The 15,497-nt window shown below is 45.1% G+C and overlaps 1 non-coding gene across 1 annotated transcript; it reads left to right on the top strand.

Annotated features, from left to right (window-relative positions):
* The first annotated feature begins 15,086 nt into the window (after nucleotides 1-15,086).
* LOC136530004 (small nucleolar RNA R71) lies at nucleotides 15,087-15,193 on the top strand. Its single transcript, XR_010777515.1, has one exon. It is a non-coding gene; the product is annotated as a small nucleolar RNA R71 (small nucleolar RNA).
* Nucleotides 15,194-15,497: the final 304 nt, after the last annotated feature.

The raw sequence follows: 15,497 nt of genomic DNA, 5'->3' as shown, positions 1-15,497 counted from the left end.
TTATGGAAGCCACTAACATGACTCATGACCATGTAGGGTCATCTACTCTAACTCGTACACCGCAGCTAGGATACGACTGTTCTCGATCTTGATCTCCTCGTCAGACTTGTGAAGTCGGGACACGTACTTCAAGGCCTCAGCGAGCTCCTCAGTAGGCTTGGCTCCAGGTAGGGTAGGGTAGGCGTCTAGGTTGAGGCGAGTCAGGGCTAACTCAAACTCCTCTATCCTAGGCTTTGTCTTGCTATGAATCTGATCGGTCAATGTTGACGGTTCACCTGGCCCCACATGTCAGCGACACAGAGACTCCGGACCCACTTGTCAGTAAGTGACGTCATGCTGACGTCATGACGACGTCACGCGGGTCCCACCTGTCAGTAACAATACAGCCGAGGTGACATCATGCTGACGTCACGATGACGTCAGCTGCTGACGTCAACAGCCCTGGACCCCACAAGTCAGTGACCCAAGAGACCCTGGCCCCACCTGTCGGAACGGATGACGTTGATGACGTCATGCTGACGTCAAGATGATGTCAGTAGGACCCCACTTGTCAGCTTAGAGCCGAGCCAATGACGTCATGCTGACGTCACACTGATGTCAGCATGCCACGTGGACCAGCCACAGCGTGACACATGTCAGCCCAGGATTAATTTAGCCTTTTCCCATTTTCAGAAATGATTAAAACTTCAGAAATTCATAACTAATTCATACGACCTTAGAAAAATATGAAACTAGGACCAAAATTCATCTAAAATCGAGCTTTACGCAATGAACCCATGTTTGAGTGCATTTGGCTCTTTTGAATTTTCATTGCTTCTTTGTGCAATTTTATAGACATCGCTAACGCGACTATAATGCGATCGTTTGCAGACTCGGAGGAGAACCAGACGGACGAGGACCGAGAGTACCATGAGGAGTACAGAGACGACTACACTGAAGGTGCCACATCCCACCCAATCTCGTAGCACCTATTACGCATGGCTAATATAGAACTGCTATTGCTTTACTTACTGTTATAATCATACAATGATAGGACTTGCATGGTAGTATGCTTACTTGATGGCCTTTACCTTGACGCAACCTTACCCCTGCATACCCTGCTATTAGGCTAGACACACGCTTACTGCTATATATCATTGCTTACACTTCTACTACGCTTATACTACATTAATGCGTGGTGGAAACTAGTGTTATCTGGACTATGGGGATAGTGCTACGTGTGTGACATGGGTGTGTGGAGGGTGAGGGTTGTGTCGACCAAGTTGGAGTATACGACGAGCCTGGGGCAAGTCTTGCCATGGGGTGCTACCTGGGCACCCCTGGAATGGATACCTATGGTGGGTAAATGGTATATGAGGTGGCCCTGGGTGTGAACCTGTAATGGGAGGAGCCCAGGGTGGAGGTGCTGTGGTGGCACGGTAAATGGAAACCCTGATGAAGACATTCTGGCTTGGTCATCCCTAAGGACTTACTAGTACTTAGATTCACCGGGAAGCCTTACGTACCACTCGCCCTATATGGTGCGGGACGGCCGGACTACTTGGTAGGATATTGCCACTACTGCTAAGTTGATAGCGGACAATGTAAGGAGGTACGGGACGCGGAGGATTCCCCCACACCCTTCCAAGACTTCATGGAGACCTTGTGGACCCGGCTCATGACTCACAGTTTCAGCCACCCCAGACTAGACTTGGGGTGTACCAGGGCTGAATGGTAGAGTGGCATTATCCTAGGCTAGCAAGCGGCCGGAATCAGCCCAGTTGACGATGGTCAGCGAAGAAGGCAGATCTTATGGTTATGTAAAACCTCTGTAGAGTGTATGGTTGATCGATCGATACATGTGCCAACTTGTCAGCTATGGACCTTTCCTGGGTTTTGCTTAAACTAGATAGAGAGATGAGTCCTTCTCTTCTTCCCCCGTGAGAGAGTGTCGGTCATAGCCTAGGGCTACAGGCCTTGAGACAGTGCTGAGAGGGAGTTGGCCTGTCGACTGAGTGATGGTATGGTGATGGTGTGGAGATGGTGGTATATCGATCCTAGGATCGAAGCCTAGCTCTGGATGGAAGTGGGGTGGAATAGGTGTGGGAATGGTGTTAAAACTTGATCAACTATTATTATATACTTGATATGCTATTGCATAGGAAACCCCAGCCTTATTGGTTCCTTTTGATTATATCCAACTTGCATCCAATTTCCACAAAGCAATGCTCACAGGGTGGGAGTGGCCAGTACAAATCGTACTGATAAATTTTGGCACACAGGTTCTGCTGAGGAGTATAGCTCCGAGGAGTTTGACGGTTGAGAGGTTCGTTCCTATGCTCGAGTTTGGCGATCTTATCTACAAGCTGTTCTGAATGAATGCCACTATTGATTCCGCCAATGCGGCGATGTAATAATTTATGTAATTCCGCACTTTATGTACTATGATATTATCATTGTATGGATGTTGTATTCGACTGGAATTTGGGTAATATGACCTACAACGGTCATAATACACTTCGACTCTATGGATTTCCCTTCACGGAAATCAGGTCGCTTTAGTCGGTGGCTTGGTCGTGGCGGTGCTCGCCGGCGGGGCAGCTAGGGGCTGTTCTAGGGGTCCTGGTGCCCCGTTCCCTTTCATAAGGCTAGCGGGCGACAGGGTAAAGTGTCGACGGTGACCAAAAGGCATGGCGAAGTCCGCGCGCGGTGATGGTGCACGACTGAACTCCGGCTGAGGTCCGGTGCTCGTGGCCAGGACGCTGTGGCCGGCTAACGGGGTCTCGGTCTACGCGGCTACCCTTCGGGCGTTGTGGTGGTGCTACAACTACATCCTAGTTCGGCGAGGTGGCCGGGTGCGCAAGTGGTGGCCGCGCCATGATGGCGGCGTCGTGAGCACAGCGTGCGCATGCACTGCTACGGCGTCCAAGGGCTAGGAGGAGGTCTCAGCCAAAGGACTCACCGAGCGATGCTGGCGGCGTTCGGTGGTGGTGCAGTGGCGATGCACGTTGTTGGGGTAGGTGCTTAGGGTGGCGCTCCGGCTTCGGTGATCGGTGCCTCCGAGCTCTCTCTGCTGGCCTCCCCCTCTTCCGAACTCCTTCTCTGCCCTCTTCTCTCGGTGCGGTGCGGGCTGTTGGGCCACCAAGCGGCGGCGGTGGCTAAGGAATCCCTAGGGCTCTGGGCGTTGCTTTATAGCCCTGGGAAGCCCTGGCCACCACCTAGACCCCACCACCGTGTTCGTCGAGGCCTGGTGAAGCTTTTCCCCACCATAATTGGACATCAGCGCCGCCGTAAGAGCTCGCCGGTGAGCGCACCACTAGCGGGAGCGCGCCGGGGATGGAAGTAGAGGACTCCCCTCGCCGGCCGCACACGCCTGCACCCGGTGCACATGGGCCAGGCCAGAGGGAAGAAGGGTGGACTCGGTCCACCGAAGACCAGCCAACGGTCCATGGACCGTGAACATGAGTCCACCGTGAACCACGTAGTGTGGGCTGAGCTATGAACGAAGCCCAGTGGGGGCCCATGGCTATGACGTGGCAGCGCTACAGCATGCCACGTGTCTAGGCCGGCCTGGCCCAAATCTAGCCCCGTCCAGGCCCACCAAAGCCTAGTCGAAGCCCAACCTAGTTGACCATTGACCAGTCAACGTTGACGATTGACCTAGCCCCACATGTCAGCGACACAGAGACTCCGGACCCACTTGTCAGTAAGTGACGTCATGCTGACGTCAAGATGATGTCAGCAGGACCCCCCACTTGTCAGCTCAGAGCCAAGCCGATGACGTCATGCTGACGTCACGCTGATGTCAGCATGCCACGTGGACCAGCCACAGCGTGACACGTGACAGCCCAGGATTAATTCAGCCTTTTCCCATTTTCAGAAATGATTAAAACTTTAGAAATTCATAACTAATTCATACGACCTTAGAAAAATACGAAACCAGGACCAAAATTCATCTAAAATCGAGCTTTACGCAATGAACCCATGTTTGAGTGCATTTTGCTCTTTTGAATTTTCATTGCTTCTTTGTGCTATTCTATAGACGTCGCTAACGCGACTATAATGCGATCGTTTGCAGACTCGGAGGAGAACCAGATGGACGAGGATCGAGAGTACCATGAGGAGTACAGAGACGACTACACTGAAGGTGCCACATCCCACCCAATCTTGTAGCACCTATTACGCATGGCTAATATAGAACCGCTATTGATTTAAAGAAAAACATTTATTCTATCCAACAGTTGTCGCGCTAGGTAGGGGACAGTCACGCACTCTCGACTGTTGAGAAGGAAGTGATGGATCCTCACACCGTTGGTGGACTCGCTAGTGGAATAGCCCATGGTGGCCACATCCGCTATGAAAACTATGAGTTTGCCAGCGTCGAAGGGCCAACACCCGCGTCCACCTTCAGCCACATCCTAGGCCTCCTAGAGTTCACATACATAGGGGGTTGGCACCCTCACTCATCACCATCGGCAAGCATGCTCATGGAACAACCCACAACGGCTGCATCCAAAAACTTATCATGACGAGAGGGCCAGAACCCTCCCACGCTCAAGATCCTGGCCATGTCCACCATCCTAGAGGCCATGATCCCTTGGTCCACATGGGGCAAACTTGTGGAACGACTTTCGACAGCCACGCCTAGGAACCTATCATGACTAATGCCGTTCATCGGCGAGCCATCTACGAATGAGTCATAGCAAAAGAAGACTCGAGCGGGAGGAAGATCAACATGACCGTGACTCAAGCCTAGGCCACCCTGGCTTATTTGAAATGGTCAGAAGCAGCAATCACCTTCGATAGGTCCAATCACGCCAACCACATTCAGCCATCGGGATGGCTCCCCCTCATCGTCAGCACAACCGTTGGCGAAATGTGCCTCATGAAAGTACTGATGGACGGTGGGAGCGGACTCAATGTCCTATACTTGCAGATGTACGATGCCATGGGCCTCTCTAGGGTGGTGATATAGCCGACAAGTGCCCCCGTCTATGGGGTTGTACCTAGAGCATGAGCTTCTCCTCTCAAGCAGATTACCCTGCCCACCACATTCGGAGGACGAACGAACTTACATACGGAGATGCTCGACTTTGAGGTAATAGACCTTCCTAGCGCTTACCAAGCCATTTTAGGCCGGCCATGCTATGCGAAATTCATGGCCATTCCTAACTATGCTTACCTCAAGCTTAAACTCCCTGGCCCTTGGGGAACCATCATGGTAAGCGGCGACCTACACCAGGCGCACTCCTACAAGGAGGAAAACCTTAGCATCACAGCAGCAGCGAGCTGAGCCTTAGAGCTGTGAACTATCCAGGCTACTGTGACCGAGGTTGCACCTAAATCCAGGATGAGGAAGCAATCTGTGGGAGCCTTTAAGCCCACAGAGTACACCAAGGCGGTGCAGATCAACCCCAAAGACACCAACAAAACCATTCGAATTGGTTATGGCCTCTCTAACTGGCAAGAACACGAGCTCATCGACTTCCTGCTCTACAATCAAGACATCTTCACATGGAAACCTTTCAACATGCTAGGAATCCTAAGGTAGGTCACCGAGCATAGCCTCGATATCTTGCCCTGAGCCAAACTGGTCAAACAGCACCTTCGTTGCTTCAACGACGAAAGGTGGAAGGCCATTGGAGAAGAGATCGCTAGGCTCCTGGCGGCAGGATTCATCAAGGAAGTCTTCCAGCCTAAATGGATTGCTAACCCAGTCTTGGTCCAGAAGAAGAACGGGACTTAGAGGATGTGCGTGGACTACACCAACCTGAACAAGGCATGCCCAAACGTACCCTACCTGCTACCGCGAATCGATCAGGTAGTTGATTCGACCACTGGTTGTGAAACCCTATTCTTCCTAGATGTATATTCAGGGTATCATAAAATCATGATGAAGGATGCCGACCCACTCGCAACCTCCTTGATCACCCCTTTTGGCGCCTACTACTACATCACCATGCCCTTTGGACTCAAGAACATAGGACCCACCTACCAAAGATGCATGAACTGATGCCTCGATGAGCTCGTCAAGGAAATCATGAAAGTCTACATCGATAACATTATCATGAAGTCTAGGAAAGCTAACCAGCTGGTCAGCAGTCTGGAGGTTGTATTTTGATGGGCCACTCATGGCCACAGGAGTAGGGGCTAGGGTCGTCCCAATCTCCTCGACAGGAGAGCACATGGAGTACACCATCTGACTCCACTTCTGACCCACCAACAACATCATAGAATATGAAGCCCTCATCCATGGCCTCAAGATTGCCTCCGAGCTTGGCGCCCGTTGCCTCTTCATCAGAGGAGACTCGGAGCTAGTCTTCAGCCAGGTCATGAAAGAAGCATCATGTCGCGATAGCAAGATGGTGGCTTACTACGATGAGGTCTAGAAGCTTAAAGAAAGATTCGACGGGCTAGAACTCCACCACATCCTCAGACGAGATAACCTAGCCGCTGACTCCCTAGCTAAGATTGCATCAAGTTAGTGACCTACCCCACCGGGAGTGTTCATCAACAATGCGCATGAACCGTCGGTGTGAGCTCTTCGGCCGCACGACCAAACAACTATCGCGGCCGACAAGGCGAAGCCTGCCCTACTGATCGAACACAACCGTGAACAAGAGGTTGTGGACCCTCCTGGCCTGATGGCGATCAGTCGAACGGCGATGGACACTAGGATGGACTAGACCACGTCCTTCATAGAAAACTTAGTGCGGGGGAATTTACCTGATGACCTAACGGAGGTGTGACGCCTAGCGAGGCGCTGCAAATCCTACATGATCATAGTAAACATCCTTCACAAGCATAGCACCTCAGGAATTCTCTAGAGATGCATCTCATAAGAAGAGGGGCAGCGACTCCTGTGGGAGGCCCACGTAGGAATCTATGGACATCACGCGGTGCCTAGAATGCTAGTTGGGAAGGTCTTTCGACAAGGCTTTTACTGGCTCACAGCGGTTGCGGACGCTCAACAAATCGTACGAAGCTATGAAGGATGTCAGTTCTACACACGACAAACACACTTACCTACGCTAGAGCTGCAAACCATCCCATTAACATGGCCTTTCGTGACCTTGGGGCTCTACCTTTAGAGTATATCCACTTTGGAGTTGTAGGTCAACTATGTAGCAGCTGTAGCTGCTTGGTGTTGGCATTTCTTAGCATCATTCTTACTAAGTTGTCATCCTTAGCAATGATGCCAGAAATGTTTTGATGGTAATTATTGAGAACACTTGTAAATTTATATATATTAAGTAATCCGCAAGCGCACAGATAATATACCATTGTAGCATTTCACCCGAGAGTATACTAGGTGTTGTTATTGATATTTTATCCACAAAGAGGAGCGATGGGGTGGCTAGAGATATTGACAAATATGTATACTTATGATAAGATCACTAACTCTCATGCTTTAATAGTGGTAAGTCAAATGATAAATAAATGATTAGTGTAAGACATTGATAGTAATCTAGAGATAGAAATAGATACTCATAAATATAGTATGGCTAGACAGGACTCAACGAGAGTGTCACGCTCATGATCTACCACATGGCCCAGAGTGTAGAGTGCATCCACATGTAAACAATATTTAAGCACCACGCTTACATAATTTCGACTATTGATGGTAGTTAACATCAATCATAAACCATCAATATAACCTGCATATATACTTAATTTCATCTCCAAACATAGGTCTAGGGTTTTAAACTAATAAATTCCATGAATTTTGGTGAATCTGTGTTTTCAGCAGGGTTCATCCAAAAAACCGTCAAGGTGGACCTATTCATCAAAGTAAATCACGCTTAACCACGACGTAAACAACTCCAGAAGGTTCCAGAGGACACCACACTGAAGAAGATTGCGAGGGGCTGCCAAGTGGGGCTGGTAGGTCTGTGGGACCCATGGTTCAGTGTCTCCTTCGTATGTCGGTTTCCCAAGAATTGACTCTACCCCCTATATATACGGCCCTGTATCCCCCTTCCTAGAGCCATCCTAAAACCCTAATTCATATCCTCATCTCAGGATCAGGGCATCGCATTCAAGAGAGATTAGTCCTCTAGTTAGGATCTATTCTTTGTACACTAATAGAGAGAGAGTAAGGGAAGAGTTTAGGGGAAGTACTAGCCTGTCGATGCTATCTCTACGGCTTGTACTTTGGTGGATCTTGGCTTCTCCAAGTCTACATTTGAGATACCTCTGGTAATTGATTTCTATTTAAAGTAAGTTTTATGCTCTTTTGTTCATGGGTTCACAGTTCTTTTGAGTGCTCTAGTCCTTGTTAGATCTCTAGATTAGAGTAGTAATCGTTAGCATAAGCGTGGTGATTAGGCTATTGGCTACCCGTGTTTGCTCCCTATTTCTTGGTTGTGTGGTAGCAGCGGGAGGTGATAGCCCCATCTATCCTTCATAATCCACACCAAATTGAGCAGGTTATTAAATTAGTAGGACCATAGTCATGATGGTAGAGTTATCTATTAGCGGTGCTTTACTGTCTAAGCGGCGTCACAAAGTGAACACTAGAATCATAAGCCTTGCTTTGCATAGGGTCATAACCATAGGAATCCTCTCTACTCATACCTTAAACCTTGATTGCTATCCTTGAACAAACTAGTTGTTAGACGGCACACACGTTTCCCTGTGGATATGATACTCGATAATACTCCGGGTGAAAACTACTTCGATACTCGTGCACTTGTGGATTTTGTCTCTGTGTGCCTCCACATGTGTCAACATTGTCCACTTAACTCACTCTAGTATTGAGCTAAGCACTTTGCAAACATATGCATAAATTCATCATCAATCATGACTATATCAAGCATACAACTAGAGCAAACTAGGAACATAATAAATAGCAATATAGTATTGAAGTAGCACAAAGTCGAAATATAAAAGGATACTATGGCTTTACCAGCCTCTAGACAGTGAATCTAGAATCATGAGCAATAGCCCAAACTCTACTTAAATCTTGCTAGCTAGCCTATACTAGAACTTTGCAGAATTGGAGCTCTATTCTTCTCTCTGGAAACCCTAATTTCTGATCTGATTCTGACTTATGGAAATCTACCTGAGGGAGGGGGCAGGGGCTGATATATATAGACCAGAGTGTCAATTCTGAGCCCTCGGATCAAACCGACTTGAATAAATGGCATAGATGCAATCTAGGAGGCGGTGGAGTAACTAACATCGAAGCGGAGGCTGACTGGTGGGGACTGGTGACCGGCCGGCCTATAGGTCCTCTCAGGCCCTGCTTTGGTGGAGTGTCTTCTAGCGTCTTTTGGAACCTTCTGGAGTTGTTTACACTGCGGATAAGCATGATTTAATTTGATGAATTGATCCACCTTGATGGTTTCTGATAAACCCTGCTGAAAACATAGATTCACCAAAACTTATGGAAATTTTCAGTTTAAACCCCTAAGTCTATATTGGTGATCATTTTCATGCATGATTTCAAGTTATATTGACAGTTTATGATGAATGGTAACTGCCATCAACAAACTCCTCTAAGCTTAACCTTTGCTCGTCCCCGAGCAATTGCCGAACTTAGCAATGGATCAGGAGTTGCTATGATGTTTTCACTCCTCAAAAGTACACATGCGTTCAAACAAGAATTGCCCTCTGGATTAGAACAAACTAATCTAACTTTCAAACTTACCCATATTACCTTTAACCATGGGGCTTGTAGCCTTCACTTGGGTCTTAAAGAATTGAAAGAAGAATGATCAAGTCAAGCACTATGTCTCAAGTTCTTTGTTCAACCATAATTCTGAAGTTTTTTGCAAGTTTTCAAAATAAAATTCAGAGATTCCATTGTATGACACTCTCAAATCTCTCAAAATATGTGGTATTTGTGGATCCTCACCAAGGCAATAATAATGTTATGAGTTTCTTTTCCTACAACTAAGGCTTATGTAGAGCTCATAGGAATGGTGATAATATAAAAGAGCATACTTGCAATACATATATTGTAAAGTCAAACAACGGATCCAAAGAGAGTTGAGTCATACAATCAAATCAAAATGTGCATGTGTGTGGAATATATGGTAGATATATATGGTGACTAGAGTAATTCTACTATGCTACTTGAGAACTTATCTCTTATTTGAAACTTGGAAATATTTGCAAGAAAACATGGGCTTTCTTATTCATCTCTTTCCCTTTTTTCAGACGGACATCTAAGTACCCATTGTTTTGATAATTCAGACACTTGTCCATTTTTTTCAATACTTTCTTTTTTTCTTTTATGAATAACTCTTGTATAGCCCATGCCTCTTCTCAGTAACAAAATTTTTGAGAGATAGCAACAAGAACTTGGAGCATTTATTTGGTGGACTATCAAGAATATTTTTGGTGTTTACTCCCAGTGTAGCAGTAAAACATTTTTGGGTGAATCTAAAAGGAATGACATGTTTTTGCGCATACCCCTAGTGTAGGAGTAATGCATATGTGGGTGGTGTGTACGTGATCTTGATTTTAAGAGCATGACAAACCTCTCATAAGGGTCAACAAAGCTTGTCCAAAGTCAATACAAAACAAGTAACATATAGTTTTCCTAGCCTAAATATCAGCATGTTTGGCTCTGGTAGGAATTCAAGCTTTGTCATACATGAACTCATCATGTTGCATTTTTATGTTTTTCAAAAGAAATCTCCAGAATTTAGTATCACTTGGAACAAGATAAATATTAGCTTAAACCTTCTCATATCATATCTGTCAATTACCTAGACTAAGATCAAGCATATGCTACCCACGAGTTTCAAGTTCAGAGAAAATTCTCATATCATATCAATCTTATCCAAAACTCAGGAGAATTCATGGCTCAAAATTAGGTACTTGAAAGAAATTACAACATAGCAACTATTCATCATTTCCATTATGAGAGATCATCTTCAAAGTTCCTTTATTTAACCCTTAAAAATGGAATTTAAAGCAAACTTTATACACAATGTTTTTATTTGATTTTCATTTTTTTAGATCACACCTTACTTAATATATAAAAGACAAAGACAAATTTTTATTTTGTTTTTATTTATGCATTTTTTATAAATATAAGACAAACTCAAAAATAAATAAAGAAAAGGAAAAAGAAACAAAATACTAGAAAAGAAAACTTACCTTAGATAATGGGGGATCCTCTCCCAAGCTGGGTGTTGCTATAGTCAATCAGAATGGCGGGTCAAAGTTGAGCTTCTGAAACAAGTAGTTCTAGTTCTCATTCTTCTGCTGCTGATGCTGCTGGATATTGGTGATGCGGTCTCCCACTTCTGCTTGCCCCTGGGAGTGCTGGTGAAGCGTGTTCTGAATGTCTTGCTGCATTTCTTCTATAGTTGTCAACCTGGTGTCAAGGCGGGAATGCTCCATCTGCTAGTCATGGTAGCCCATTGGCTGATCATGATAGCCACGAGTAGAGAAGGACATACGTTCTCCCTGGTGGCTGCTTGAAACTTTTTCATAGCACTGTTGCTGATAGTAGTCCAAGTTGCCATACTACCATTGCTCACTTGAGCCCTACTGTCAGGAGTTCTCAGAGTGTCGAGGAGCGGGTTGCTCCCAGCCAGCATGCATGGATTGGTACATGCAAGAAGATCCTTGTTGATCCTAGCCTGCATAGCTGGTAAAAGCTAGTCCTTCGGGAATTGGGTCATCGCCGCGGTATCGGGGCTATAGGTTACGACTTATTCTTGAAGAAGCACTTCTGTGAGGCGCTGCTTCCTTGACCTGTAACTCAAAGATAAAAGAATTCACGGCATACAAACCAAGGTTTTGATCTGGTAACGGAATCTCAGTTGTATATCCCAGATACATCATGACAAGTTGACCATTATTGTTCTTTTTTAGCATGTGAGCCTTGAGAAAGTATCCATATCAATGTACCAGGGGTCAATGTCATCAATGTAAGAGAGCGAAGCATTTTTCAATAGACCCAAATTTTGGGCAATGCGAGTGACCAAAGAGGTGCACCCAACATCACCCATGAGCTCAAAAACTTCCTTCCATTGATTCATCATGAACTTAACAGGTGAAACTTTCCTTCTCTTAACCATGGTATACAATAGCTTAAGTTCATCAATTCTTATTGTGTGAAAATCAGCTCTAGGAAATAAAGAGAAACCTAGCCACTTATGTAAGAAGTGCAGGGTAGGGTGATGCATATCACTAGTGTGAGGACGGTGACAATTGGGATCTCTGGTTATTTCTCTCCAGAATTTCACTCTATCAAAATCTTGCAGAGGAGAGTCTACATCAACTATGTACTGTGCATTAAATCCTAGAAGCTTACTAAACTCCCTCTAGAGGATAGAAAAATCTTTCCCAAAGAGTCTAAATGTAACTTCAGCATTAGTGGTTTGCATAGTGCATAGAAATTCCAGTGTTAAGAGCGTAGACCCCGCTCATCAATTTGCCAAACATTTTCCCATCTAACAGTTTTAAATATGATTTCAAATTCGAGGTCCATACTTGTTGCTTGCAAAAGGGCTAGGTCATAGGAAGGAGTAGGAATGAACCTTTGGGTTTTCTACTGCTTGAAGGAGTCTTTCTTTGTCTTGTTCTAAAACTTAAGGTGCTTCTCCTCCAGCAGAATATTCTTTTCAGCTAAGGATGACTGAGGCGGCGCTCTGCTAGTGGGAGATGGAACGTCGATCTGTGTGTCGGTGCTCCCCTGGGAAGAAGAGCTTCTCATTGAACAGGACGACGCCGCGTGCTTGAGCTTGCTCACAAACTTGCTCATCTAAGAAGCAGACAACACAACTTGTGGTACGGATTAGGAAAATAAAAAGTCAGTGGTTAGCCGTCTAGAAGTTAGTCATCCAAGGGTTAGTCGTTCGAGGGTTAGTCGTTCTTGATTGCCAAATGAATTTTCTAATCAAGATTTTGGCAGAACTCTCACCCTAATCTTTTTTATTTTCCCTCTTAATTATGACAACACTTCCACTCTTAATTCTTCTCACTCTTTCTAATTCCAATAGTACTACTAAGTGGATTTTTAGACTATGAACTTGGGAATTCGAACTTTTGAACTTGAATACTAAATTGTGAGTGTGTATGAGGCCTAGAGCAAGCAGGACTGGTACCATTTTTAGGTGGCGCAGCAGCAGGACGGCTGGCCAAGTGGTAGGGCTAGCCGGCCCCACATGGTGGCCAACTAGCGTCCTTTTACTCTAGATATTTCCTTGCTTCGCACTTAAACAAGAATGGATGGCCGTCGGTGCAAATTCGGTGGAGACATGACCTGAGTGAAGACGGAGGTGAAAATGGAGGTGATAGGTGGTGGTTGAGTGGGTCCTCCATGTTTCCTGTGGGTTCTGGTTGCATGTATTTCTACCATATACACACGTATATATATGCAATGCAAAAATATTTTATGATACTATGAAATATGGGAAGATGAATAGATGGTATTTTTAATTTTTTACGCCTCTACGGTAAATATTTATTACGGGTTTTTACGCTCCGTAAAAATTAGTTACATGGGGCTTAATTTTTATAATGTCCTGATGAGAATTTTTATTTTGATTTCTAAATGCAATGAAGATATTGAAAAGTAAATATGTAAAGATAAAATGATTAATGCAATGTGAAAAAGTGAATATGGATAACTTTCGATTTTACCTCCCGGCGAGGGTTCGGGATTTTAAGTCCACCGAACCAGACTTCTCCGATCATATTTATTCCTCAGGTGCATTAGTCGGTCTCGAAGATGGAGACCCTAATAGTTGCACTTGCTTCTCTTGCCACTCCAATGTAGAGCATTGTCCCGATCTTGGCTTGAAAGCGAATCGCTCTTCCTTGCCATTGATATGGAACTTAATTTCTCCGGCTCTGACATCAATGTGTGCATTTGTAGTACTCAGGAAGGGTCTCCCAAGAATGAGGGGTGTCTTCATGTCTTCCTGCATGTCAAGTACTATAAAATCCACTAGAACAAAGAAGTTTCTTATTTTTTCCAGAATATTCTCGGTGATTCCTGCAGGGTAGCGGACCGATTGGTCGGCTAGTTGCAAGCACATTGACGTCAGCATGAGTGTTGAATAATGGAGCTTGCTGAAACCCTTCTTGGGCATGACACTGACGCTTGCTCCAAGATCGCATAGCGCATTCTCAAAGTTTTGGTTTCTGATTGAACAACCGATAGTGGGACATCCTGGATCCTTCTTCTTGACAGGCGATGTGTTTAGGATGGCCACACTACACTCCTCAAACTGCTCATCCATTTTTCTTTTCGATTTCTGCATGGAAACGGTAGGAGGTTGGTGTCATGAAAATCTTGCTTCATTTCTTGTGCTTGTAGCTCAACTTCTTCAACTTCATCGTCCTTCTTCTCCTCTTGTACTGCTGCCGGTGTCTTACCTATCCTTCTTGGATATGGTAGATCACGAGTAGACTTGCCACCTATTGTAGTTATGGCGCTGACCTTTTCAAGGTTAGTGGCAAAAGGCATAGCAGCGGCCAACTGAGCTAATTGAGATTCTATCTTTTTATTATAGCTAAGTTGATCTTTTATAGCAGAAGAAAAACAATCTATTTTAGTATTTATGTTTTCTAGTACCTTATCATTAAAAGCAAGCTTCTTAGAAATATTCTCATTAATCCTGGCTTGTTCTAAGATCAAGTCTCTCAATGATGATTGCTTGGGATTAGAGGAATTATAGTAATTACCTGGGTACTTACCTTGGTTAGTTGGCCATTGTTATTGTTGTTGTTTCCATCCTTGTCTCTGTTGTTGAGGAGCAAAATTGTTGTTGACAATATTTGCATCTTCTTGATATTCGGGGAAATCAACCCCCAAATATTCTCCACATACATTTTGGAAATTAAAGGCATCTTGTATGGCCTGACGATCTTTCTTGTAATTGGCTCATTGTTTAAGCCAATTCAATAGTACATTCATCTTGGTTGACAGTGCACACACCTCTTCTGGTACTTCTTCGCTCTTATTGCATGTTTGGATGTTGCATTGAGACTAGCCTTGGTTAGAGGCTATCTTCTCCATGAGAGTTTTAGCCTTTTCAAGGGTGAGTGAAATAAATGATCCTTCAGCTGTGGCATCTAGTTGTTCATGAGCTTTCTGAGTTCCATGGTAAAAGCTTTACATGAGCAACCAATCTTCCATCCCATGATGAGGACAATTTAAAATGTATTCTTCGAAAAGTTCCCATACCTTTGGAATGGTCTCTCCTTTTTACTATTGGAAATTGGAAATCTTTCCTCTTAAGGCATTGGTCTTGCCTATAGGGAAAAACTTTGCTAGAACTCAAGGTATTGATGTCTTCTTTGTTGGTGTAGAACCACTGCTTCGCCCTTCCCACTAGTGAGAATGGAAAGAGGCGAAGTAGTATGATGTCTTGAGGAACATCCTTGATGGTGATTGTGTTGCCAATCTCTAGAAAATTCTGGAGATGAGCACTAGCATCTTCATGTGCCTTTTCACTAAATAGGATAGCTTGCACTATGTTGATGAGGCTTGGCTTGAGCTCGAACTCAAGGTTGTTGGTTTTGAGTGTTGGTCTAGTGTGAATGTT

The sequence above is a fragment of the Miscanthus floridulus genome, chromosome 19 (genome assembly GCF_019320115.1).
Source record: "Miscanthus floridulus cultivar M001 chromosome 19, ASM1932011v1, whole genome shotgun sequence".
NCBI classification, from domain to species: Eukaryota; Viridiplantae; Streptophyta; class Magnoliopsida; order Poales; family Poaceae; genus Miscanthus; species Miscanthus floridulus.
The sequence above is the reverse complement of the archived record's forward strand: the minus strand, read 5'-3'. Positions and strand labels throughout refer to the sequence as shown.